Source organism: Callorhinus ursinus, unplaced genomic scaffold (genome assembly GCF_003265705.2).
Source record: "Callorhinus ursinus isolate GAN/ISIS: 27379988/994484 unplaced genomic scaffold, GSC_fseal_2.0 scaffold6, whole genome shotgun sequence".
NCBI lineage: Eukaryota > Metazoa > Chordata > Mammalia > Carnivora > Otariidae > Callorhinus > Callorhinus ursinus.
Genome location: NW_027397068.1, coordinates 36,778,985 through 36,794,165, shown reverse-complemented (window position 1 = coordinate 36,794,165; position 15,181 = coordinate 36,778,985). Strand labels below are relative to the sequence as shown.

Here is a 15,181-nt window from a genome sequence, read left to right as displayed (position 1 = left end):
CCCCTGAAACTAATGTAATGTGTGTCAACTGTACTTCAGTTAAACAAATACAGTGATTATTTCTATATCTTTACAAAGATAGCATCCCTTCCTTTTGCTTTTATAGCTGACTGATTTCCTGTTTTGTGGCGATAGCATAATTTATTCATCTTGTCCCTACTAGTCAGAATTTGGGTTGTTTCTAGTTTAGGGCTACTATGAATAATACTGTGAAGAATAACCTTTTATAAACATTGTTTTGCTCATATGCAAGTATTTTTGTAAGTTAAATTCTCAAGTGAAATTTACAGGTGTTGTATGACTGGTCATTTTTATTGACATTATCAAATTGCTATTGTGTTATCAAACTGAGATTTTTGCCGTTCTCTTACATAGGGTAGGGTGGGGAGTTCTCCATGATTTTTTAAAAAATTTAAAATTGTGTAAAACACATATAAAATCTACCATCTTAACCATTTTTTTTCAACTTAACCATTTTTAAGTATACATTTCAGTGGTGTCAAATACATTTATAATATTGTGCAACCATCACCACCATCCATTTCCATACCTCTTTATGTCTTATAAAACTAAAACTTTGTACCCATTAAACAGTAACACCCCATTCGCCTTCCCAACCCCTGGCAGCTACTGTTCTACTTTCATTCTCTATGATTTTAATTACTCTAAAATCTCATGTTAAATAAAGCATACAGTATTTGTCTTTTTGTGACTGGCCTGTTTCACTTAGCATAGTTTCCTCAAGGTTCATCCATGCCATAGCGTGTGTCAGAATTTCCTTCCTTTTTAAGGCTGAATAATATTCCATTATGTGTGTATACCACATTTTGTTTTATCCATTCATCTGTTGACAGACACTTTGTTTGCTTCCACATTTTTTTAAAGATTTTATTTATTTATTAGAGAGGGAGAGAGTGCACGAGCAGGGGGGGAAGGGCAGAGGGAGAGGGAAAAGCAGACTCCCCTCTGAGTGGGGAGCCCAATGCAGGGGCCAATCCCAGGACCTGGAGGTCGTGACCTGAGCTGAAGGCAGATGCTTAACTGACTGAGCCACCCAGGGGCCCTGTTTGCTTCCACATATTCGCTATAGTGAATAATGCTGCTGTGAACATTTTTTATATTTATTTGAATATAGGTTTATAAATATCCGTTACAGACCCTGCTTTCAATTTTTTTGAGTATATATCCAGAAGTGGAATTGCTGGATCATATAGTAATTCTACTTTTAATTTTTTGAGGAAGCACCATACTGTTTTCCACAGTGGCTGTGCCATTTTGGTGTACAGGGGTTCTAGTTTCTCCACATTGTCACCAACACTTGTTATTTTTTTATTTTTGATAGTAGCCATCCCAATGGATATGAGGTAGTATTTCATTGTAGTTTTGGTTTGCATTTCCTTAATGACTAATGATGTGAGCATCTTTTTATGGCTTATTGGCTATTTGTATATCTTAGGAAAAATATCTTTTCAAGTCTTTGGTCCGTTTTTGAATTGGTTGTTTTTTGTTGAGTTTTAAAAATTCTCTATATATTCTAGATATGAACCCCTTATCAAATATATGATTTGTGAGTATTTTTTCCCATTCTATTGATTGGCTATTTTCTCTTTTCATGCACAAAATTTTTAATTTTTCAAGTCCAGTTTGTTTAATTTTTCTTTTATTGCCTATGCCTTTGGTGTCATATCCAAGAACTCATTGCCAAATTCAATGTCATGAAGCTTTTGCCACATGTTTTCTTTGAGGAGTTTTATAGTTTTGGGTCTTATGTTTAGGTCTTTGATCATTTTTTAGTTAGTTTTTCTATATGTTATTAGGTAAGGCTTCAGCTTCATTCTTTGGCATATGCATAATCCTGTTTTCCCAGCACTATTTGTTGAAAAGACTTGCACATTGAATGGTCTTGGCACCTTGTTAAAAATCATTTGACCATGTATGCCAGGATTTATTTCTGGGCTCTGGATTCCATTCCATTGGTTTATATATGTCTTTTGTTATCCAGTAAGTACCACACTGTTTTGAAATCCAGACGTATGAGTCCCCCAGCTTTGTTCTACCTTCTAAGGTTGTTTAAGCTGTTTGTGGTCCCTTGAGATTCTATATGAATTTTAGGGTGGGTTTTTCTCTTTCTTAAAAAAAAAATGTGATTTTGGTAGGGATTGCATTGAACCTGTAGATCACTTTGAATAGTATTAACATCTTAACAATATTAAGAACATGGGATGTGTTTCCATTTATTTATGTCTTCACTTTCTTTCAGCAGTATTTTGTAGTTTTTTGTTATACAAGTCTTTTACCTCCTTGGTTAATTCCTAAGTATTTTATTCTTTTTGATACTGTTGTAAATAGGATTGTTTTCATAATTTCCTTTTCAGATTGTTCATTGTTAGTGCAAAGAAATGCAATAAACTTTTGTGTGTTGACTTTGTATCCTAGTATTTTATTGAATTTATTCAGTAGCTCTAACAGGCTTTTTGTGCAATTTTTAGGATTTTCTACATACAAGATTATATCACCTGAACAGAGAACATTTCATGTCTTCCTTTCCATTTAGATGTCTTGTATTTCTTTTCCTTGCCTAATTGCTCTGGCTATAGCTTCCAGTATTTTGTTAAATAGAAGTGAAAATGGGAATCCTTGCCTAGTTCCTGATCTTAGAGGAAAAGCTTTCAGTCTTTCACCATTGAGTGTAATGTTTGCTGTGGGTTTTTTCTATATAGCTTTTATTATGTTGAGGTAGTTTCCTTCTGTTCCTAGTTTTTTTGTGTTTTAATCACCGAAGGATGTTGAATTTTGTCATACACTTTTTCAACATCACTTGAGATGATTGTGGGTTTTTTTCCCTTTATTCTGTTAATGTGGTATATTACACTGATCAGTTTTGATATGCTGAACCATACTTGCATTCCAGGAATAAATCCTACTTGGTCATAGATTAGAATCCTTTTAATATAGTGCTGAATTCAGTTTGTTAATATTGTGTTGAGGATTTTTGCATCAAAGATATTGGTCTGTAGTTTTCTTGTAGTGTCTTTGTCTGGCTTTGGTATCAAAATAATGCTGGCTTCACAGAATGACTTAGGAAGTGTAGTTTCTTCTCTTTCAGTGTTTAGAGAAGTTTGAAAGGGATTGGTGTTCTTTTTTTACATGTTTGGTAGAATTCACCAGTGAAGCCATCAGGTCCACGGGTCTAGGGCTTTGTGTGTGTGGGTTGTGGGGCGGGGAGATCTTTGATTACTGATTCAATCTCTTTTAATAGATAGGTCTGTTCAGATTTTCTATTTCTTCATGATTTAGTCTTGAAAGAAGGCTTTATGTTTTTAGGAATTTGTCCATTGCATCTGGTTTATCCAATTTGTTGGCATACAGTTAATTGTTCACAGTACTCTTATAAGCTTTTTTATGTCTGTAGAATCGATAGTTAATGTCATTATTTTCATTTCTGATTTTAGTAATTAGGGTCTTTCCCCTTATTTCATCTAGGTAAAGGTTTACCAATTTTGTTGATTTTTTCAGAGAACCAAATTTTGGTTTCATTAATTTTCTCTCTTGTTTTTATATTCTCTTTCATTTATCACTGTTTGAATCTTTATTATTTCATTCTTTCTGATAGTTTTGGGTTTAGTTTATTCTCTTCTTCCAGCCCTAGGTTGTAAAGTTAGGTTGTTGATTTGAGATCATTCTTGTTTTCTTCATATGGTTTTAATATGTTTTTCTCCTGAGTGATGTTGAATTTCTTTTTATATTTTTAAGTCCCATTTGTATTTCTTTTTTGTGAAACGTCATTTCATATCGATACTTTGTTTTTTTTCTTTTAGGTATTGGTTTTTTGCTTATTAATTTTATGAGCCCTTTATATATAAAAGAAATTAGCTTTTTTTTTTTTAAGATTTTATTTATTTATTTGAGAGAGAGAATGAGATAGAGAGCATGAGAGGGGAAAGGGTCAGAGGGAGAAGCAGACTTCCTGCTGAGCAGGGAGCCCGATGTGGGACTCGATCCCGGGACTCCAGGATCATGACCGGAGCCGAAGGCAGTCGCTTAACCAACTGAGCCACCCAGGCGCCCAAGAAATTAGCTTTTTGTCTATAATTTGATTTGAAAATACATTTTCTGAATTTGTCATAATTTCTTTCTATTTTTTTCCTGTATCCATTATTTTCCACTATGAAGTCTCTCTACTTCTAATGAGTATTTTATAAATAAGTCCTATCTTCACTAATGAACCCATTTAAGAGAATAATTACTAAACATACACTGTGTTAAGTTATGAGGTCACAATGTTGAAGAATAGTTCCTACCTTCATCGACCTCAGACTACAGAGGGAGAGACCATATAGATAAACATATTTACCCATTCCTTCAAAATTTGTGTTCACTGTGGGTAAGGCAATGTCTGGGTGCAAGGAATAGAAATGGGAATGAGGTTGGTTTTGCCACTGAGGGTACAGTCTAATGGGAACACAGTCTAATGGGCACACTGGTATATAAGGCCCTATAACAAAATTTATATGGCTCAAAGGGTGACTTTCCCCAGTATTATTCTCTCTAAGAATTTTTCTTACAACTTGTTTGTATGTTTTTCTATATAGACTTTATATCTGGCTTGTTTATTTCAAAAACATTAAAAACTATTGGCATTTTTATTGGGATCAAAAGTGAGGACTAATAACTTTATGGCAGGGTATAGTTTGATTTGTGAAAGTTTTTTTGTCTATTTCTGGAATTTAAGTGGATTTTTTTCCCCCGTTATATTTTCAAACTTGTTTTTATGTATTAAAGGAATTGGTAAAGTCAGGAAATATTGAAGACCAACTCATCTTCAGACTTAACTTGAGGCAGAAGCATTTAGCAGAGATTCCAGCTTGCTTACCATACTTCTGTTACTAACACATCAGAATATCTCATTACAATGTGATCTCATCTGTTAGCTCTATCACATAATAGTAAGGCTGTATGGTACTGAGATTAATAGTGTACAGTTATTTAGAAGTGCTATTTCTGTACTATGTAAGTAGTATAATTTGCTTTGATAACAGTTTTATAGAACCATGGAGTTTCTCCTTGTAACTTTATTTTTCTGAATAATAGGTTAGCTTGAATTATGCAATTATTATATTACCAAAAGCATGTGTATCTTAATATGTATTTGAAAGCTGAAGAAAATGTTTTTTTGACACAGCATCAGGCCAGTAGAGGGCTCTCCAAGTCAGTCTACAAGGACAAATAGAAATAGCTGGAGGGATGTGGAAAAGGGGGCTGCTGAAGGATTTTCAAATTATGTGGGAAGTTAAAATATTGTTGATAAATTAGACTTCAAAAGATAAGGGCAATTAATAAAAGAGAATACAAGGAAAACCGTAAGTACTAAATGGATATTATAAATATAGGACATGAACTTTTTTTCAATAGATATAGAGAGCTGAAAAACAGCAAGGGTTTAAAAGAACAACAAATATGATAATAAAGTACTTCTTAAATGAAAAATTTTGGGTGTGTGAATAGTGCTTTTCTTTTTTTATTGAATAAATTTGACATGTAATGTAAATTTAAGGTGTACACAGCATGCTACTTTAACACATTTATATGTTTGCTAATGTAATATTTACTGCATTAAATAGTTATAGTGTATATTATTGTTTATATTCATTATACTGTGCATGAAATTTCTGTGGCTTATTTACTACTCCTTACAAGTTTGTACCCTTATATACTATTGCTCTGGTCTCCAACTCCCCACCTCCCATCCTTTGGTAACCACCATTTTGCTCTGCTTTTTACAGGTTTAACTTTTTTAGATTCTAAATATAAGTGATATCCTACAGTATTTCTCTTTCTCTCTCTGACTTATATTGCTTAATGTAATGTGCTTAAGGTCCAATCATGTCATCACAAATGGTAGGATATCTTCCTTTTCATGGCTGGATAATATTCCATTGTGTATACCTACCATATCATTTTATCCACTCATGGGCATATGGGTTGTCTAGCTATTATGAATAATGCTGTGATAGACATGGCAGGGTCTGTATCTTGTCAAAATCCTGTTTGCGGAGTGCCTGTGGCTCATTTGGTTAAGCATCTGCCTTTGACTCAGGTCATGATCATGGAGTCCCAGGATCAAGTCCTGCATCGGGCTCCCAGCTCAGCGGGTAGTCTGTTTCTCCCTCTGACCGTCCGCCCTCTTGTGCACTCTCTCTCGCTCTCTCTCAAATAAATAAATAAATTTTTTTTAAATATCCTGTTTGCATTTCCTTTGGGAATATACCCAGAAATGGGATTGCTGGATTGTATGGTAGATATATTTTATTGGTCCATAGTGGCTGGACCAATTTACATTCCCACCAGTGCTGTGTAAGGGTTCCTTTTTCACCACATCCTTGCCAGCATCTGTTATTTCTTGTCTTCTTGATGATAGTCATATTAACAGGTGTGACAGGGTATAGCTCATTGTGGTTTTGATTTGCATTTTCCTGATGATTAATGATGTGGAACATCTTCCCATGTGTCTGTTAGCCATTTTGATGTCGTCTTTGGAAAAATATCTATTTAGTTCCTTTGCCCAATTTTTAATTGGACTGTTTATTTTTTGAGTTCTTATATATTTTGGATGTTAATTCTTTTCTGATATATGATTTCCTGAAATATTTTCTTATTCTATAGGTTGTTTTTTCATTTTGTTAATTACTAGATCTTCTGTGCAGAAGCATTTGAGTTTGATGTACTTCCTTTGTTGATTTTTGCTCTTGTTGTTTGTGCTTTTGGTGTCATGTCCAAAAAACAAGTCAATGCTGAGACCAATATTGATGAGTTTTTTTTCCCCTGTGTTTCATTCTTGGAGTGTTATGGTATCAGAGCTTCTAAGTCTTCAATCCATTTCAAGTTAATTTTTGTGAGTGGTGTGAGATAGGGGCTGAATTTCATTGTTCTGCATGTGTTTCCACAGTTTACCCAGCACATTTGTTAAAGAGACTATCTTTTCCTTATTGGGTATTCTTGGCTCCCTTGTCAAATATAAGTTGACTGTATATCCCAGGATTTAATTCTGGCCTCTCTGCTCCATTCCATTGGTTGATGTGTCTTTTTTGTGCCATACCATACGTGTTTTTATTGCTATGGCTTTTTAATATAGTTTGAAATCCAGAAGCATGATACCTCTGGCTTTAATTTTTTATCCCTTTGTTTCTCAGGATTGCTTTGGCTCTTCTCAGAATTGCTTTGGCTATTTGGGGTCTTTTGTGATTCCACACAAATTTTAGAGTTGTTTCTTCAATTTCTTTGGAGAATAATAGCAAAGGAATTTTTACCTTGGATATATGAATAATTAATTTTTTATGCACAACTTTTTTTTTTAAGATTTTATTTATTTGAGAGAGAAGGAGAGACAGAGAGTCCAAGTAGGGAGGAGAGGGAGAAGCGGGCTCCCTGCAGAGCAAGGAGCCCGATGCGGGGCTAGATCCCAGGACCCTGGGATCATGACCTGAGCCGAAGGCAGACACTTTTAATAGGAAATAATGCATTTGGAAAACAACAAATTATTGTGTATGGATGAAGTGCAATATGAGAGGAGAGTAGTGGTAAGAGATGTGGTTAAAGACGTAAGCAGGGGTCAATTATAGCAAAGGCTCGTAAAGTAAAGCACCCATTTGTCCCAAGTTTAGGTACAGTTCCAGTTAATGCCTAGCAGAAGGTACTAGCATAAGGATTAATAGCACCCTCTTTTACTCTCCAAAGTATCCTAGTTTGGTTACCCCAGTGGCATAATGGATTTAAGGTCGGTATTGAGGCAGAAACCAGTCAGGAGGCTATCTCAATAGTCTAAAACTTAAATGAACACCTGAATTTTAAAACAGTGTTGGTCATGACAAGAGGAAGAATATTTATTAAACATCTGTGTGACCCAAGCATGGGCTTGATTTAATGACTTCAATGAGTTAAAGAATGGCCTAGTTTCAGATGGACAAAATTGATTGGTTTATATTGTCAAAGACTAGGATAGAGATGACTACATGAGGAATAAGTTTAGAGGAGAAAAATAATGAGTTAAGCTTATATATTGTAAATTTGGGACAGAGGTGAAGAATGAGGCTGATATTCAGAGGTAGGTCTAAGGAGGAGATTAGAGATTTAGGACTTGTCAGTCCACCTGGGTGGTTGTTGAAGCTTGGGCATGATCATGGGTTCCAGGGAGTGAAGAAAATGGGACCCAGAAGTAAAGACGGGTACTGGCTGTATTTTAGAAGGCAGTAAAAGAGCATAACCGGCAAAGGGGATAGCAGGGGTAGGTGGGGGCAGTATTGTCATAGAAATGAAGGGAAGACAGGCTTCACAGATTGAGTGGTTGTGGGACACTCAGAGCCTGGAAAAGCAATTTAAAGGCTTAAAGCAGTTCTGGCTTCAGACCTTTCTCTTTCTGTCTGCTTAATTTCATCTACAAGTTCTACAGCATGTCTTGCTATGAAACACTTTTCTGTTGTACAGATTTGCCCAAACACAAGTGGTAGATAGAATGTTGTCAGTATAGTTTTCAAGTCTCACTGGTTTGGATGTGGTTTTTGTTTTGTCTTTCCAGGCAACGGGAGTTAGAATAGTGGGAGTTAAATTAGAATCTTTGGCAGGCTGCAGAAAAGGCCTAGGCTCACCTACTGCACTGGCAGCAGAAGCCTCTTCAAGCTTCATTTTCAGAAAATTCTAAGAGTACCGTACTGCCTTGAGAAATGGACTCCCTCTTTTAGTGGTTTGGGTTCACGGCAGGTTGTGTTGCCTCCTACCCACCTGAATGGTTGTCCCTGTATTGCAGAGTTCTACCTATATCATCTCAACACCCACCAGACCTGCTCTAATTAAAGTGACACCAGCATTTTGACAGTTTCTGTGCATGTGGTTGTTTAATATTAACTGTGACTGCCTGCCCAACATGTTGAGCTCTTCTCAGTTACTGTTTTGATTAGTAATCTGGTTTAAGTTGCATAGGCTTTGAGTGGACTATTCTTGTTTTTATTTTTCCTTTAAGCCCTACTATTTTCAGTGCTTGATTTTTGAATGGTTTTCCAGAAATGTGTATATTTCTTAGTCCTAGAAACACCTGTATTAACTTACTTGTAAAATTAATGAATTTTATATTTTAGAGCAGTTTTAGGTTCACAGCAGATTTGGGTAGAATGTACAGAGAGTTCTCATACATCCTACGCTGCCACACACCTACAGCCTTCTTCACTGTTGACATCCTGTATCACAGGGTATTTTTGTTACTGTTGAACCTATATTGACACATCATTATCACCCAAAGGCCATAGTTCAGATTGAGGTTCACACTTGGTGTTACAATTCTACGAGTTTGGACAAATGTATAATGACCTATATCCATCATTGTAGTATCATACAGAATAGTTTCACTACTCTAAAAATCTGTGGTCTGCCTGTTCATTCCCTCCTCTCTCGTAGCCCCTGGCAACCAGTCTTTTTATTGTCTCCATAGTTTTGCCTCTTCCAGAGTGTGATATAGTTGGAATCATACAGTATGTAGCTTTACATGATGGTTTCTTTCACTTCATAATATACATTTAAATTTCTTCTATGTCTTTTTTTTTTTTTTGTAAGATTTCATTTGAGAGAGAAAGAGACAGAGCATGAACAGAGGGGGAGGGGAGAGGGAGAAGGAGAAGCAGACTCCCTTGCTGAGCAGGGAGCTCAATGCAGGGCTCAATCCCAGGTCCCTGGGATCATGACCTGAGCCATAGGCAGATGCTTAACCAACTGAGCCACCCAGGCGCCCCTCCTCTATGTCTTTTCACATATTGATAGCTTACGTCTTTTTAGTGCTGAATAATATTCCATTATCTAGATGTACCACAGTTTACCTTTTCACCTACTGAAGGAAATTTTAGTTATTTTCAAGTTTTGGCAAATATGAATAAAGCTGCTAAACTTCCATGTGAAGCTTTTTGTGTAGCATGCTTTCTGTTCATTTGGGTAAATACCAAGGAACACAATTGCTAGATCATATGGTAAGAGAATTTTTAGTTTTTAACTCACTGCCAAACTATCTTTCAAAGTGCCTATATTACTTACATTCCCACCAGCAATGAATGGAAGTTTCTGTTGTTCCATATCCTCACCAGCATTTGGTGTTGTCAGTGTTTTGGATTTTGGCCATTCTGATAGGTGTGTGGAGGTAGGTAGCTAGGTGTTTTAATTTGCAATTCCCTTAAGACATTTGATGTTGGACATCTTTTCATATACTTATTTGCCATCTATCTGTATATTTTCTTCAGTGAGGTGTCTTTTCAGGTCTTTCTCCCATTTTTAATTGTGTTGTTTATTTTTTATTTTTGGGTTTTAGGAGTTCTTTGTACAGTTTGGATACGAATCCTTTATCAGATGTGTCTTCTGCAAATATTTTCTGCCAATATGTGACCTATTTTCTCATTTTCTTGATAATGTCTCTGCAGAGCAGAAATTTCTAATGAAATCCAGCTTATTTGTTTCTTTTATGGATCATACCTTTGCTAGTGTATCTAAAAGTCATTGCCATATTCATAGTCTTCTAGGTTTTTTCCTGTGTTCTAGGGGTTTTATAGTTTTGTATTTTGCATTTAGGTCTATAGTCCATTTTTAGTTAACTTTTGTGAAGAGTGTAAAACCTGTGTCTAGATTCATTTTCTTGCATGTCGAATGTCCCATTGTTCCAGCATCATTTGTTGAAAAGACTTCCTTTGTTCCATTGTACTGCCTTTGTTCCTTTATCAAAAAGATCAGTTGACTTGTATTTATGTTGATCTATTCCTGGACTTTCTATTTTGTTCCATTGACCTGTTTGTGTGGTGTTTCCTCAGTGTCACACACTCTAGGTTACTGTAGGTTTATTTTAAGTTTTGAAGTCAGGTAATGTCAGTCCTCCATCTTTGTTCTTCTCCTTCAGTATTATATTGGCTATCCTGGGTTTTTTGTTTTTCCATAGAAACTTTAGAATCAGTTTGTTGCTATCCACCAAATAACTGGCTGGGATTTTGCTTGAGATTGCACTGAATCTGTAGATTAAGCTAGGAAGAACCTAACATCTTGACAGCATTGAGTATATCTATGAACATGGAATATCTCTCATTTATTTGGTTCTTCTTTGCTGTCTTTGATCAGAGTTTTATTACTTATATACATCTTGTACGTATTTTATTATATTCTTATTTCATTTTTTGGAGTGCCCATGTAAATGGCAGTGTGTTTTTAATTTCAAATTTCACTTGTTTATTGCTGGTATACAGGGAAAGAACTTTCATATATTAACCTTGTCTCTTATAGGCTTGCTATAATTGCTTATTAGTTTCAGGAGTTGTTTTTGTTTTTGTTTTGTTTGGTCTGTTTTCAGTGATTTTCTATATAGGGGATCATGTCATCTGTGAACAAAAACTCTTTTTTCCCAACTGGCATACATTTTATTTCCTTCTCTTGTCTTACTGCATTCTCTAGGACTTCCAATACAGTGTGGAAAATCAATGGTGGGAGGAACATCCTTGCCTTGTTCCTGATATTAGCAGGAACCTTTCGAGTTTTTTACCATTAATTCTTCTGTTAGCTGTAGGTTTTTTGTAGATGTTCTTTATCAAGTTTAGTAAGTTTGCCTCTATTTCAAGTTTGCTCAGAGTTTTTATCATGAATAAACTGTTGAATTTTGTCAAATTCCTTTTATGCATTTACTGATGTGATCATATGGTTTTTCCTTGGTAGCCTGTTGATGTGATGGATTATATTAATTGATTTTTGAATGTCGAACACCAGCCTGACTTGCTGGGATAAATTTTAATTGGTAATGGTGAATAATTCTTTTTATACATTCTTAGACTCAAATTGCTTTTTTTTTTTCAGGGTCTACTTATGTAAAATATTTAGTCTGTGGTTTCCTTTTTTTTTCTTAATTAAAAAAAATTTAGTAATCTCTACACCCAATGTGGGGTTTGAACTTACAACCCCAAGGTCAAGAGTCACATTCTCTTCCAAAGGAGCCAGCCAGGTACCCCTGTAATTTTCTTTTCTTGTAATGTCTTTGTCTCATTTGGTATTAGGGTAAGTGTAGCCTCGTTGAATGAGTTAGGAAGTATTCCCTCTGCTTCTGTGTCTGGAAGAGATTGTAGAAAGTCAGTATAATTTCCTCCTTAAATGTTTGGTAGAATTCACGAGTAAACCCATCTAAGCCTGGTGCGTTCCATTTTGGAAGACTGTTAATTATTAATTCAATTTCTTTAATAAATATAGGCCTATTCAGATTATCTATTTCTTCTTGCATGGGTTTTAGCAGATTGTGTTTTTCAAGAAATTAGTCCATTTCATCTAGGTCATCAAATGTGTGGGCATAAAGTTGTTCATAATATTCCTTTATTATATTTTTAATGTCCACAGGATCTGTAGTGATATTCCCTTTTAACTTCTGATATTAATAAATTTGTGTCATCTCTCTTTTTTCTTAGTTAGCCTGACTAGGAGGTTATTGATTTTTATAGATCTTTTCCAGAATGAACTTTTGGTGTTTTGATTTTCTCTGTTGATTTTCTGTTTTCAATTTCGTAGATTTCTGCTCTCTTACTCTTTTTTTCTACCTACTTTGGATTTAATTTGTTTTTCTGTGTCTAGTTTCTTAAGATGGAAGCTTAGATAATTGATTTTAAATCTTTCTTCTTTTCTAATATATACACTTGATGGTATAAATTTCCCTCTAAGCACTGCTTTCACTGCATCCCACACATTTAGATAATCTGTATTTTCATTTCCATTTAGTACAAAATATTTTTAAATTTCTTTTGAGATTTCTTCTTTGAACCATATATTATTTAGAAATGTGTTGCTTAATCTCCAAGCATTTCAGGATTTTATAGCTACCTTTCTGTGGATTTCCAGTTTAGTTCCATTATGGTTTGAGAGAGCATACATTGTACAATAGCTCTTTTTTTAAATTTGTTAAGGCATGTTTTACCACCCAAATTGTGGTCTGTTTTGGTGAATGTTCTATGTGAGCTTGAGAAGAATGTGTAATCTGAAGTAGTCTATACATGTCAATTACATCCAGTCAATTGAGGATGCTGTTGAGTTCAACTTTGTGCTTCTAATTTTCTGCTTGATGGATCTGTTCATTTCTGATAGAGGGTTGTTAAAGTCTCCAGCTATTATAGTGGAGTCATCTGTTTCTCCTTGCAGTTCTCTCAGTTTTTACCTCACACATTTTGCTTCTCTTTTGTTAGGCACATACACATTAAGGATTGTTAAGTCTTCTTGGAGTATTGACCCTTTATGAGGAAAGTTATTGCCATAACTTTCCTTGCTCTAAAGTCTGCTTTTTCTGAAATTAATATAGCTACTCCATTTACTTTTTCTTCAAATTTTTAATTTAAATTCCAGTTAGTTAGACATAATAGTGTAATATTGGTTTCAGGAGTAGAATTCAGTGATTCATCACTTACATATAACACCCAGTGCTCATCATAACAAGTGCCCTCTTTAATACCCATCACCCATCTAGCCCACCTCCCTCCATCAACCATCAGTTTGTTCTCTGTTGTTAAGGGTCTCTTATGGTTTGCCTCCTCCTCTCTCCTTCTCTGTTTTTTTTTTTCTTCCCACATGTTCATCTGTTTTGTTTCCTAAGTTCCACATAGGTGGAGGTGTGGTATCTGACAGTTCTGAGGTGTGGTATCTGACAGTTTGGAGAAATTCTCAGTCATTATTGTTTCAAATACTGCTTTAGTTTCTTTCTTCTTCTTGTGTTATACCCTTTGTAGTTATCTCACAGTTCTTGGATATTCTGTTTTATTTTTTACAGTCTTTTTTGTCTTTGTTCAGTTTGGGAGGTTTCTTGTCATATCCTCAGGCTCAGAGATTGTTTCCTCATCTGTGTTCAGTCAAAGACATTCTTTTTTTTCTTTTTGATTGATTGATTTGAGAGAGTGAGAACATGTGTGTTGGGGAAGTGGCAGAGGGAGCGAATCCTTAAGCAGACTCTGCTGAGTGCAGAGCCCAAACTGGGGCTCAGTCTCATGACCCATGAGATCATGACCTGAGCCAAAACCAAGAATTGGATGCTCAACCAACTGAGCCACACAGGTGCCTGTCAAAGACATTCTTTATTTCTGTTACAGTATTTTTGATGTCCAAAATTTTTTTATTCTTTCTAAGAATATCCACCTCTGTGCTTACATTATCCATCTGTCCTTGCTTATTGTTTATCTTAGCATTAATGCCCTATATTAATCATAGTTTTAAAAAATCTCTGGTCCGATAATTCCAGCATTCCTATCATATCTGACTCTGGTTCTCATGCTTATTCAATCTCTCCAGACTGTGAATTTGCCTTTTAGTATCCTTGTAGTTTTTTGTTGAAAGTTAGACCTGATGTACTAGGTAAAGTGAAATGTGGTAAATAAGCCTTTAGTAACATAATGGTAAGGTGTAAAGGAAGAAGTCCTCTGTAGTCCTGTGATTAGTTTTTTTTTTTTTTTTAAGATTTTATTTATTCATGAGAGACAGAGAGAGAGAGAGAGGCAGAGGGAGAAGCAGGCTCCCAAGGAGCAGGGAGCGCAATGCGGGACTTGATCCCAGGACTCTGGGATCATGACCTGAGCCAAAGGCAGACGCTTAACGACTGAGCCACCCAGGCGCCCACCTGTGATTAGTTCTTAGTCTTTTAGTGAGCCTGTGCTCCTAGACTGTGGACTTCACTAGATTTTCTGTTCTTCTCTTTCCCACCCTTCGGTGGGGCAGGATGGTTCAAGGCAACTGGAATTGAATTTTTTCTTCTAGGTAGGTTAGCTCCCTTCTAGGTAACCTTCGGTGTAGTTTAGTCTCTAGTTAGTTTCTCCTGAATGCAGGTCTTGTTAAGAAGAATATAGTGTTCTGGTGTATTTCAGAATGGTTCCTTTTCTCCTCTTCCTGCTGGAAACATGAAGAGATTTTCCCCTGATGTTCATTGTGAGGACCTGATAGAGCTCATGGAGGTAAAACTCAGACAAATTGGGTGTCCCTTATGATTAGGTCTCCCTAAGGTTTTTGACTTTCAGACTTGTCCCCTCTGAGCCTCCAGGAGTTCATCAATTTCAGTTCTTTTTTCCTACTTCAGCATTGGTTGCAAGGAAGATTCTACTCTGGTAAGTGTGACTTTCTCTATTCACCTGTTTCTCCAATTCTAGGATTAGCAGTT

At 35.7% G+C, this 15,181-nt stretch overlaps 1 protein-coding gene across 5 annotated transcripts in view; it reads left to right on the top strand.

The window, feature by feature from the left end:
• The window catches only part of CEP85L (centrosomal protein 85 like), a 218,189-nt gene that overhangs the window by 159,605 nt on the left and 43,403 nt on the right, over nucleotides 1-15,181 (top strand). The gene's annotated exons all lie outside the window — the stretch shown is intronic.